The 12,441-nt window shown below is 36.0% G+C and overlaps 1 protein-coding gene across 3 annotated transcripts in view; it reads left to right on the top strand.

Annotated features, from left to right (window-relative positions):
- LOC117118148 (52 kDa repressor of the inhibitor of the protein kinase-like) overlaps positions 1-12,441 on the top strand; it is a 38,923-nt gene that overhangs the window by 22,382 nt on the left and 4,100 nt on the right. The window contains exon 4 of one of the 3 annotated variants that reach the window (XR_004447011.1): positions 780-1,333. The exons of the other annotated variants lie outside the window; for them this stretch is intronic. The gene's annotated coding sequence lies outside the window, so the exon portion shown is untranslated. The remainder of the gene's footprint in view (positions 1-779; positions 1,334-12,441) is intronic. 3 annotated transcript variants of the gene reach the window in all.

Genomic DNA, 12,441 nt, shown 5'->3' with positions numbered 1-12,441 from the left:
CCACCCCCCTTCCTAAAAACTCCCCATCCAGAACATTTATCTCTATAAATATGGTTCAACATTCCAATAAATAAAAAAATAAAAACACTGCATAAAAGTATGGTACAGGTATAGGATTTTTTTGTAGGTAGGTTTAGATTGGAATAAAGAAAGATGTATTGGTTGGATTTCTACAATTCAACACTATAAAATACTTTGTTTAATTTAGGTCTATACACAAGGTTTTGGAACATATAAAATCAACATATTGCTTGATTAAAAATGAAAACAATCTTTTGTGAAAATAACGTATGTACAGGAAAGACAAATATTGAAGCTTTTTCATAATACTTCTTCTAGAATATAAAAATATGCATGCATTTACACTAATTATAATGTAGTGCAAACCCCCCCCCCACCCTACTTTCCAGGACATATATTTCTATACACATTTAAATAACAAAAAATAAAGAACATATATAAGTTATAGGCCTTTTATAGGTTTTGAAAGAAATGAGAAAGACGTATTGGATTTCTACACTTGAAACACTATATATATATATATATATATATATTATTTGTTTTAGCACTTTCTGTTAACAATCCAAATGAATCATCCCGGTATAAATAAGCATTCAAAAGAAACTTACTCGACAAATAATAAGTATGAATACTTTTAAGACATAATTTTATATGACTATTAATGCAACAAAGCAAAGTTAATACTAATCGATAAAATATTGATTTAAATTGATGTCACTGCTAAATTGTTTTTTCAGCATGTTTTTGTTTTTCTATAGGTGAGGCTATTCCAAGGCATTTGAAGTATATTGGAGTTCAGTGGTTGAATCCTTGTTGTAGCACCATTTAAAGTAGTTGAAATTGCGCATTTGTAACTGTCGTTGGTCTGCATTCGCTCAAGACTGATTTCATCTTTGCAGTTTCAAAACTAATGTCCCTAAAATGAAACATACTTGGTTACAATAATAGAATAATGTATCTATATAAATAATAGAGACATAGTATGCTTTGGTATATTTTGATGAAAGTGAATTATTGCGGAAAACTACAATAAGTAATAATAATTTACTATATTTATATTGGCTCATAAAACCATTAAATGTTCTTCTTAACACCAGCCTTATCAATAACCAGACGTTTCTTATGTTTCCTAATGGTGATTTCAAATATTTGCCTTTAAATAATACATAATAAATTTATGTAATAAGTAACTGGAAGTCGAGGTCCTCATTATCATCGCTCAAATTGTCTACAGAAACATCATCACTAACCTCTTCACTACAGTCAGAATCTGTATCATCAGAATCACTGCTGGCAAGATCATCTACATCAGGTAGGTTCTTGCAATTTAAACAAGAACAGCCAGGGCCACATTGCTTCTTGCGTTTATTACAGGTGCATCTTCCAGTTTTGCAGCCTGTTTTGCACTTGCAACCATTTTTAAGGTATCTAACTGATTCACTTATATTTAATCTATTTTCATCAATCCCATATTATTTCTACCTTACCTTGGTCTGTCTGGCTCCATCCATACTTCATAACATCAGGAATCACTACTACATTTTCCCTTGCCTGCAACCAGACTAGAGCAACCCAACATGATCTCAACCAATGGTACTTTAAGGCATCAACTGTTGGCATCCATTGGTCTTCATTTGTGATACGATGTAATATACTTTCCCGGATAACATTTAAAAACCTGATGTGTGTGTCTAGGTCACTTGAGTCCAATGTAGTGGTTAAGCCACAAAATAGCTCCTGGGCTGTGTCCACACTGAAAGCAGCCAAATGCTGCTGGAAATAAACACATCCAACAAGCCTATAAAATGCTAGAAGCCCAAGATTCTGAACATCCGGTTGAACCTGACTAAGATACCCAGGAAATAGTCCTCCGGATATAAACTTGCAGTGTCTGAAAAACACTTCCATAAACTTCTTCTTTGAATGACCTTTAAAGAAGGAAACATAGTCACAACCACTACAAATGAACAAAACTTGTAAATACTCTGGAACCTTACAAAGCATATCACCAAGTGCCTGTAATGAAAGATCTGTGGAAAATGATGTTAATAAGGAGTTAATACAAAGATACAAATTATCGCCCCTTGGAGCTCGCAACTGAACAATAGCCTTCTTATTCTGCACTCCACTTCGAACTCCCAGAAATGTACGCCAATTGCGTGGCAACTTATATTCTGGATCTATGGATTGAAAGTTAATGTCATTACTGTCTTATTTGGTATCTCTTCTGCTTAAAGCCATCTTTACATTCTTGTTGATCACCATCCCGTGAGCCTCATCAGTAGCTACACATGACCAATTGTCACCAGTAATGCTAACTGTGAATGCACCCTGGGAAAAATGCTCAAGAACATGTGTGGGATATTTCTTTAGATCTGAAATATGAATGATCTTTAGGTACATGTGCCTATCTAATGCATGAAAGAGTGGTGCAATCTGTAGAACACAAGCATTCCTGAGTGTAAAAGATACAGACCTATATAGTGAAACATATCACGATGGATAAAGTTATGCCAGAACCTAAATGTTGCATTATTCTCGCACGACCTCCTGCAAAATGTATCAAACATTTCCTTGTAAGCAGGAAAATCAGAAGTCATTGTACTTCTATAGCTACATGTGATAAAAAATCTGTATCCTCTTTCACTGAAAGCAAAATACAATCATTAATTTTGAAAGTTATCTCTTCTCGTACATCATCAGCAATTCCGTTAAAGAAAAGCTTGAACCTGAAACCTGTAAAGAGCTTCCCAAACCTGTAAGAGAAAATGATGTGTTGTGTCAAAAATACTAGCATTTGCCACTGACGCAAGCTTTACGCCACGATAACCACCTTTCAGTAGTAAATCCTTAAGACCTGCATCACGATACACCTTCATAATTGGAGCCTGACAGTTCTTTAATAGATGCCAATCGCCTATGTAGGTCAGCATCCAGTCAAGACCAGTACCATACTCCCTTTTCAAATTCATCCGGATGTCATACGTTTTTCCATCTCCTGCAACTACCAATTCCTGTTTAGTATTTCCGATATCAAACTTACTATAGAGCAAAGACAATGAGTTTTTAATCGTTTCCTTACTGTCAGCTGGTTCAGGAAGTACTGCAACAAATTGAATGTCAGACTGCTCTGTGTCTGCTGAGGTATTACCATAATATGCAGCTTTCAAACCTGGTAAGGAGAGATCTGATTTTGTTAGATTTGCAGACGTTTTAGTTAGCATATACTGGAAAAGAAAGTTGTTCTGTGAGGATAGAGAAGCAGTTTCATCGTCAGTGAGGCAGAAGTCTTCCATCTTGAGGTTAAAATGGCTACCTCTCTGTGGGGTAATGGGATTAAACATACTACTGCTACCACTATGGTAACTTGAAACTGTTGACATGCAAATCGTCCTTCCTCTCCTGGGTTGAGACTGCGGGGCCATACTGCCCTACGCAGATTTAGGAAGGGTTGCAGTTGTCAACTGTGTTTTAGTCACCTTAGGCAAAGGTTGAGTAGCCTGAATTGAGGTACCATGAAATCTGTGTGACTGTTGCGATGACCTAACCGCTGCATATTGTGAGTTCTTATCTGTGTTATCTATGGAAATAATTGTAAATGAATCATTAATAAATGGTTTGTTGGCCATCTCCAATTCTGCCACCCATTTCTGGTATCTGAGCAAAGTATCTTTTGATACACATATACCAAACTGTGACAAGATGCACACTTGGCTGAGGAGTGAGTGAACTTATCAACAATGTTTGTAATTAACATATGGAAAGGAAGATAAGCTTGATCATTCTGTAAAAACAAAAGGCAACAAATTAGGTTAAGTCGCTTCAGCTGTTTAGTTTGGTTCAAACTTGATGACTTATGTGTAGTCAAGTAATGACTGTCCCATCTGAAACTAATATCATTATACATTGTCTTTACCTCTTCTTTACTTATACTGATTCGTACAAGAAAGTTCCAGAGCACAGGATTGATAGACTTAATGACTTTCATGGAATCAAAGGTGTCGATAGGAGACTTACTTTCAGAAAGTGACTTGGCTTGAACGGCTACTCTTGAACGTAGTTCATCAGCTGTAATATTTAAATGATATTTACTACATGTTTCTGACTTCCATTCTTCTATCGTTCTTTCACTTTCCTCTAATTGCCTTTTCAGTTGTTTATTCTCCTTATTGCAGTCAAACAGAGACTTCAACAAACACTTTTGGCATCTAAAGCTCCGCTTGTATTTAAATCGCTAATTCTAACTCGTTTGCTCTGCTCAATAGAACTATCATCAAGTTTAATTACTTGAAAAGTAGTTGGAGAAATATCAAAGTCTAAAGTTAAGCAGGAGTCCAGCTCCAAAAAGGAAATAGGTTCGTCAAAGTCACAAAAGTAATGTCAAATCATCCCCCACATCATCGCGCCAGGATACTCGAGTGATGCCTCAGAACTTGTCCGTCAGGGACAGGGCTATGGTTTCTGTGGGATTACTAAGGGACTCTGTGACTAAAATCTCCAAAAAATAGAGAACGTAAATATAGAATGTTAAGACAATAATCAAAGCAATATACATATAAATCATAAATCTGTAGTAGAATAGTAACTTGATTATCTATGAAAAATTATTTGTTTAACAATGTTCAATAGATAACAACAGTATACAGATATACCTGCAATATAAAATATAAACCAAAATGCAAGTATCATAAAATCAAAATCTGCATTAACAAAAGCGAATCATAGATTCTACACTATAAATTTACAGTCATGGCATACAGAAATAAAAATAATTAAAATTGGATTATCAGAAATACAATATAAATTCTTCCCGGATGACCCCCCCAAAATGTAACCCAGGTTTGATCTCCTTTGAAATAATTTTTTTAAACAAATAAATATTGATGGAGACACCAATGTAAACATAAAATACAAAAGTATGATTACTTAGAACCTTATTGCTTAAAATAATGACAAAGAACCGGTTTGTAAATTAGAAGGTGCCAATTATAAGTTAAAATTTGAAAGTGTTACTTGGAGCTTCCAACGGCGAATCCCGCTTCCTCGAGGTAATTCAGCACACTGCTAATTGGTCAACCGATGGGCCTTCAATGTCTAGTTACATCATGGAGGTGTAAACAAACATCAAGTATTTATTGAAAGTTTATTCATGCTTCGCCTGATAGTATAGCATTTACAAATGTTAAAGAAACATGTTCGTGTTTCCCAAAATTCATAATCTTTACACTTAGTTTAGAAAGTAATGCATACTCCAAGGACTTATTAAAATGCACGCCATTGTGTTGGGATTCGATTTTTCAACAATAATTATGTCATCATCTTTTATGATGATATAATTAAAGTTGAAATATTGAATTGAAAACACAATTCTTGTTTTGCCTGAAATATGATGCTTGAATTCTACTTCCATTTCTCTAAACAAAAGAAACACTTTATCATTCACTACAAACAAACCACCCCGGTTTTGCTTATTAATCCATGAATGAGTGTATCCATAAAAGTTTGTTGCCTGAATGTCTTCTTGCACCTTCCAAATTGCTAGCTCAGTAGAGAACGCAACTGCTGTTGCATTGTGCGGTAGTTTCTGATATCGCTTCTATAATGCATGAGGCACATAACCAGCTGCATAACGAAGGATTTCTTCCTCATCCTTTGTTAACGTTAAAGTACTTGGTGTATCATCATTTTCATTTTCATTTCCCTTATTATTTTCAAACATCAACAGTTTCATTAACTCTAATAGAACTTCATGGAGTAAAATATTGGCAGGAACTGTGGTGAATTGTATATCAAGTTTTGTTAATAACTGATGCCATATATCCAATGTACATGTTTTTACCAAATGAAATGTCTTCATTACTTCATTATCAGCCTCTACTGAGAAATGTTTGCTTATTCCACTGTCTAAACAGCTCCAAAGCTTTCCTGCAGTGTTCTCAAAGAAATACTTATATTCAACTTCTTCATGTTTTTCCAACAGTATTTTACTTAATTGTCTTATTGCTATAGCATTTGGATATTGTAGTCTGTATACCGGTTGGTCTGGAATTCCACGTAGTATTGTTTCTGCAAATTCTACACCCTATATGACTGCCATTTCTTTGGTAAAGCTTGATGGTGGCATCAACACTAAAATCGGTAAAAACGAGCAGAAATTACAAGATATTCAACGTCAAAAATTACAATCGGCGACCTCGTGTGCAGTGTGCAGAAAACATGTAAACAACGGTACTGCGCAAGCTCAGATTGCCATTTTGGGGAGTTAATGAATCAGCACTTGCGAAACAGTCCTTTGTTGTTGGTTAGTAGGGTAAATTGTTCAGTTAAAACCTGCTGTGATTGGTTATTCTTTGAGAAATCTAATAAATATTCAGTGTTATGTGACGGGTTAATTCATAACCTTTCGATGGGTACCAAATATGGCCGAGTAAACACATGGGACGACATAGACGTTTCGATTGAACATTGGGGTATTTTAGCGTTATTTGGGGCTTGTTTTGCCCAAACTCTGCAGTTATCCATCGTAAATATACTGGAATTGAAATTTTTATATCCTAGGCTAAAATCGCCTATTCCGGTCTTGTATATCATTTTACACACAAACTACTTTTGCGACTCACAGCTCCTTTTCTGGTGACACGACCCATTTGTTCACTTGAGAAGTCATAACTGTCAGTTGTGCTTGAATGAGCATTATCTTTCATTATTAAATAGATCATCTTTCTTTACTCGCTTTTGTGGCGGCCCAGGTAGCGGTGGTACAGGAAGGTTTCTCTCTTCTGAATTGCTTACGTCTGAATCATCGCTAATGTAATGGGCCGGACGTCTAAAAATTGGTAATTAAGTACCATTTATCATACTGTTGGAACTTTATATGCAGGAATACATGGTAGACCAGTACTTGGTTTAATGTTTATAAATGATATTCAATGTTCCTTCACCAGTGATGATGCCTGCTACAAAATAACATTTAATCCTTACGGTAGATTGCACTCATCATTCATCATTTTAAGGCAGTTGTCTGCTCATGACTTCATGTAAAGCAAGGTGCAAAAACTCTTTTCTGGGCCCTCCCAGATCTGAATCTTTCTCTCCCATGAAATCAATCTTTAACGTTGACCTTGGATTGTAAGTCAGAGAGATAAATTTGTCGATTGCACTGGACAAATCTTGATGCAGATGATGCAAACATTTCCTTCCACAAAGTCTTTTCAGGTTTTCTTGAATTAAATAAAAAATTAAATTTAAACTAATTTACCATAGCAGAAATTCCAAACCCCAAATGTTAAAAAACAACGGTTTAAAAGTGTGACATGACGTATAAACTTTTTGATTTGATTTTAACTTTTGATTACTTTTAAACTTTTTAAATTTCAACTTTTAATTTTGAATTATTAACTCGATGATAAAAAAAAACCAGTTAATTTTTGCCAGAAAGTCTTTTCTTACATTCTTGGATACTTTATGTATTTGCTCGATCAAACAATTTTTTTAGAAAAGTATATTGACTGCACATATTCTGCACTTTACGTTGTTAGGCATATGTAGTTGGATTATATCAAGTAGACTTATTAAAGCCTGATTGGTAGCATTGTGTTCTGGACTAGTCGTTCCTGTAGTTTGACCACTTTAATTTTTCGTCTGGTACACCTTCGCAAGTCTGGTAAGGTATTTGTAACACCTAGGAGCGTCCACTGGACATAACATCAAATCTCGATGCAGATTTTGAAAACATTTCCTTCCACAAAGTTCTTACGGGTTTACTTTTGTGATATAGAAAACATCACAATGTATAACCAATATTTGGTTTACTGTTCATAAATGATATTCTTAATGTTTTTTATACCAGTGATGATGCCTGCTACAAAATAACATTTTATCCTTAAATTGCACTCATCACTCGTCATTTCAAGGCAGTTGTCTGCTCATGACTTATGTAGAGCAAGGCGCAAAAACTCTTTTCTGGGCCCTCCCAGATCTGAACCTTTCTCTCCCATGAATTCAATCTTTAACGTTGACCTTGGATTGTAAGTCGGAGATGTGAACTTGTCGATTGCACAGGACATAACATCAAATCTTGATGCAGATGTTGAAAACATTTCCTTCCACAAAGTCCTTTCGGGTTTTCTTGAAATAAATTAAAAATTTAATTAAATTAGAATTAAACTAATTTACCATATCAGAAATTCCAAACCCTGAATGTTAAAAAACAACGGTTTAAAATGTTTTAACTTTCAATTTTAACATTTGATTACTTTCAAATTTTTAAATTTCAACTTTCTACTTTTAATTTTGTATTCACAGACGCTCCATATGCAGTAGCAGACACCAAAGCATTTGTGTATTTGTTAATAGGCATCTTACTTTATCTCTGTTTTGAAATGCATCGTCGACTGTCTATGTCGTTCAATGCAATAATGAAGTACACCGGAGCACCATCCTTTACAAGTCAAACCATTACGATCACCTACTCATTTCCAGTTTTCCTTGCCTGAGAACCACCACTGAGCACTGAAAACGCATTTCAAGATGTAGAGGACACAAGATATCTCCTAGCTTTTTCACAGATAGCATTAATTTCATTCACAAACTCCCCAGCTCTGTTACTGTTTTCATTCCGTTGAATCAAATTCACTCCCATTAACTTTCTGCACCCTCGCAAGAGTCTAAAATGTGGAAAGGGGTAGTTGTCAATAGTAAGGTTGGCTTTTTTATTTTTTTTTATTTACTGCAACATCTAGGAATACTGCACCTTTGTTTAGGCTCTAAACATTAAAATTACTACACAGTACACTGTATCATAAGAAAAATCGAGAAAAAAAAAAGAAAATTGATAGTAAAAAATAAAATAATGTTGTAGTAGTTAATTTTTTCCCCCCAAATCTCATCAACCTCTACCCGACCCCCAATTTTTTTTTCTTAGATTTGACGAAACACAATCTGACGAAACACTTCTGACCCCAGTGTGGTGGGCCGCTCGGGCTGTTCTGTCCTAAGGCTATGCTGGGTAAGACTAGAGGGCACCCCACTAGATTTAAACAGTCGGACTTGAAATAAGTGAGGTCCAATGCAGAGCAACCACCAAATGTACAATGATTCAATAATTCAATAATGATTAGCAAATAATTAGGCCTAAAATTATTAAATATACCACTTTAATAGAATTAAACATAAATACTAAGCGTATCCACCATATCCACCAGAGCGTATCCACCAGAGCATATCCACCGTTACATACAGTATAGGAGTTTCGTAGGCCTACTACACAAGGTTCTACTTAAGCAGGATCAACTGTATCCATGAGGCCTCATAAAATCTCACTGCTTTTTAGCTGGTGAGATCCCTAGTCACTAATTATACCTATATTTAAATAGTGTATTACCTGACTCACTAAAATGTTAGTGTACTTTAATATTGTTTATTGATGATTGCAACAAATCATCCGATACTCCAATTCAATTGACACATCATACCAAATAACGACCCTACAACAAGTGTCCATTTTATGTGTGTCTTTACTTAGCATATCTTCCAGCAGCTAATCACGCTGGCCGCTCTAGTCACATGATATGATCAACATCGTGACGTAGTCACATCACTACAACTCCTTCCTCTTTAAAAAAAACAATGTTATACAGTAATGACTTCACATTTACAGTATAAAAATTACTAACTGAAATGATATGTGATTTATGATTTAAACATTTGGTTAAGTAAGAACAAGTAAAGACTTCATTTAGTGATATATACGTTGTATTTTTATTTTATTTTTAAAATTTTTTTTTTTTATTTATTTTATTTTTTTTTTTGATGAACAATAAACCTCATAAAGTACTTTACACGTGAGTTTTATCGTGTAGTAATTCTTTGCCTGTGTATAGTAGCCTATATTAAAGGTCTAAACGGTTAGGTGGAGTGATACGCCTCTTTGGACGAGAATCATGAGAATGTGTATCCCTAGTTGGTAGTGCATTTTCACTTACTATACAATATATATAAGTTTTTGATTAATGCTTTATCACCCACTTGGATGTTGGATGGTTTTATGTTTCGCTTAATTTCAGCATATGTTTTCATTTTTTGTTTTGACTGTTTATCATTGAGTTGTAATTTGTCATGTATCACTTCTGGCATACAACCAACCTCAGGTATCTGTGGAAGCTTAGTTTTTAACGGCTTACCATTTGCTATCGTTGCTGGCGGGATGCCAGTCGACGTGTGGGGAGTGGCGCGATAGTTGCGTAAGAATTTGTATAGTTCTTTTTTCCATGATTTACCTTCCACTTGGGCGCATTTGCACACCTTGCCAATTGTTTTCATGAATCGCTCTGCACATCCATTGGCCTCTGGCCAACATGGAGTTATTCTTTGGTGTTTAAACCCTAGACCACGCGCAAAAGCTTTAAATTCGTCTCCATTGAATGGTGGGCCGTTATCAGTTTTGAACTTGTCAGGTATTCCTCGCAATGAAAATAGTTTATCTAATACCGGAATGACAGTCTTTGCTGCAAGTGACCTAATTATTTCGACTTCCGGGAATCTTGAGTACTCATCTATGACTACAAGAAGGATGGCAATGGGCCATAAAAATCAGCCGCTAAGTGAGACCACTTTGAATCTGGGAATTGTGTCATTTTCAACGGTTCACGCGGTTTTGCATCATATGTGCTAAGGCACGGAATACAAGAATCACACAAGCTTGCTACCATACTGTCAATATTCGGAAACCAAACCTTTTCTCGGAGTAGCGTTTTTGTCTTTACCTGGCCTTGGTGACCTTCATGCGTGAGATTAATGACACGAGTTCTTAATTCATTAGGTATTATTACCTTAGTTCCTTTCAAGATAAGTCTGTTATTAGATACTGTTAACTCGGTTGCAATTTTACGGAATGCCAACAATTCATCAATATTTACCGTTTTTGATTTCGCAAATTTTACTTTGATTAAGTGCCACTGCTGTGATGAAATTAACTCTATATGAGACTGCAATGTGGCATCCTCTTTGGTCGCTGTTTTCAATTCATCTAATGTCACCGCTTTAGGAATACTGTGGGTCTCTATGAAATTTACATATTCTTCAGAGACAAGATCTTCGCGAGAGCTGGTTTCTATGGATACCGGGTGACGCGATAGGTAATCCGCAGGATTATCTTTACCCTTCCTAAATACAATCGAGGGATTGTATGGGAGTAGCCTTAACGCCCAACTTTCTAATCTCAACGGAAGACTGGCATTGGCATTGCCAAACAAAGTAACTAGCGGCTTGTGGTCTGTGACCACAGTTATGGGCGTGCCATAAATATATACATGAAAATGCTCGCACGCCCAGATAATGGCCAACGCTTCACGCTCCAGCTGACTTTTGTATCTTTGTTCAACTGCTGTGAGCGCGCGAGTACCATAGCTAACAATGCGCGGTATACGCTTACCATCGTCGCTCGTATAATATTGTACCCGCATCGCTCCTAACCCGACAGGGGATGCATCAACAATTAATTCTGTCTCTTGATGCACATTGAAATATGCCATCACAGGCGCATTTCCTAAGGCTTGCTTTAATGTTTCGAAAGCTAATGTATGTTCTTTGCCCCAAATAAAGTCAACTCCTTTATGTGTTAATTGCCTCAATGGTTCTGTAATTGTTGAATAATTTTTTATGAACCGAGAGCAATAATTAGTCATACCTAGAAAACTTTGGATCTCTGTAACGTTGCTAGGCTCGTTCATGTCTGTTACCGCCTTTACTTTCTTTGGGTCTACTTCAACACCGTGTTTTGAAAATATTAATCCGAAAAATTCCATGCGATCTTTGTTGAATTCACATTTCGCCAAATTTGCTGTTAGGCCACTACTGTTTAAACGTGTTAGCACCTCATGTAAATATTTGTCATGAATTTCTGTATTGGGACCAAATATAAAAATATCATCTGATATGTTAATTGCCCCTTCGATGTCGGAAATAACTTCCGAAACTATATGCTGAAACTTTTTGCTGGCACTACAGATACCGAAATTTAGTCGTTTATATCTCCATAAACCATTATGTGTGGAGAAAGTAGTAATGTAGCGCGATTCCTCGGCTAGCGGAAGTTGGTGGTAACCAGACTTTAGATCTATCTTGCTGAATATAGTGGACCCATTCACTTTTGCAATTATATCATCAATCGTAGGACTTGGGTGTCTTTCCCTGATAATTGCCTTATTAGGTTGTCGCATGTCTACGCAAATTCTAATTTCATCCGGGTTTCTGGGTTTTGGCACCACCACTATTGGACTAACCCAAGGGGTAGGCCCTTTTACTCGTTCAATAATACCCTGGTCTTCCAATTTACGTAACTCCTTCTCTACTTTTTCCCTCATATGGAAAGGGATTCTCCTATGTGGCTGTGCCATGGGTGGGACAGACTCATCTATGTGT

Source organism: Anneissia japonica, unplaced genomic scaffold, assembly GCF_011630105.1.
Source record: "Anneissia japonica isolate Jap-2015-1 unplaced genomic scaffold, ASM1163010v1 scaffold11779_len1430905_cov172, whole genome shotgun sequence".
NCBI lineage: Eukaryota > Metazoa > Echinodermata > Crinoidea > Comatulida > Comatulidae > Anneissia > Anneissia japonica.
This window is presented reverse-complemented; position numbering and strand designations above follow the sequence as displayed.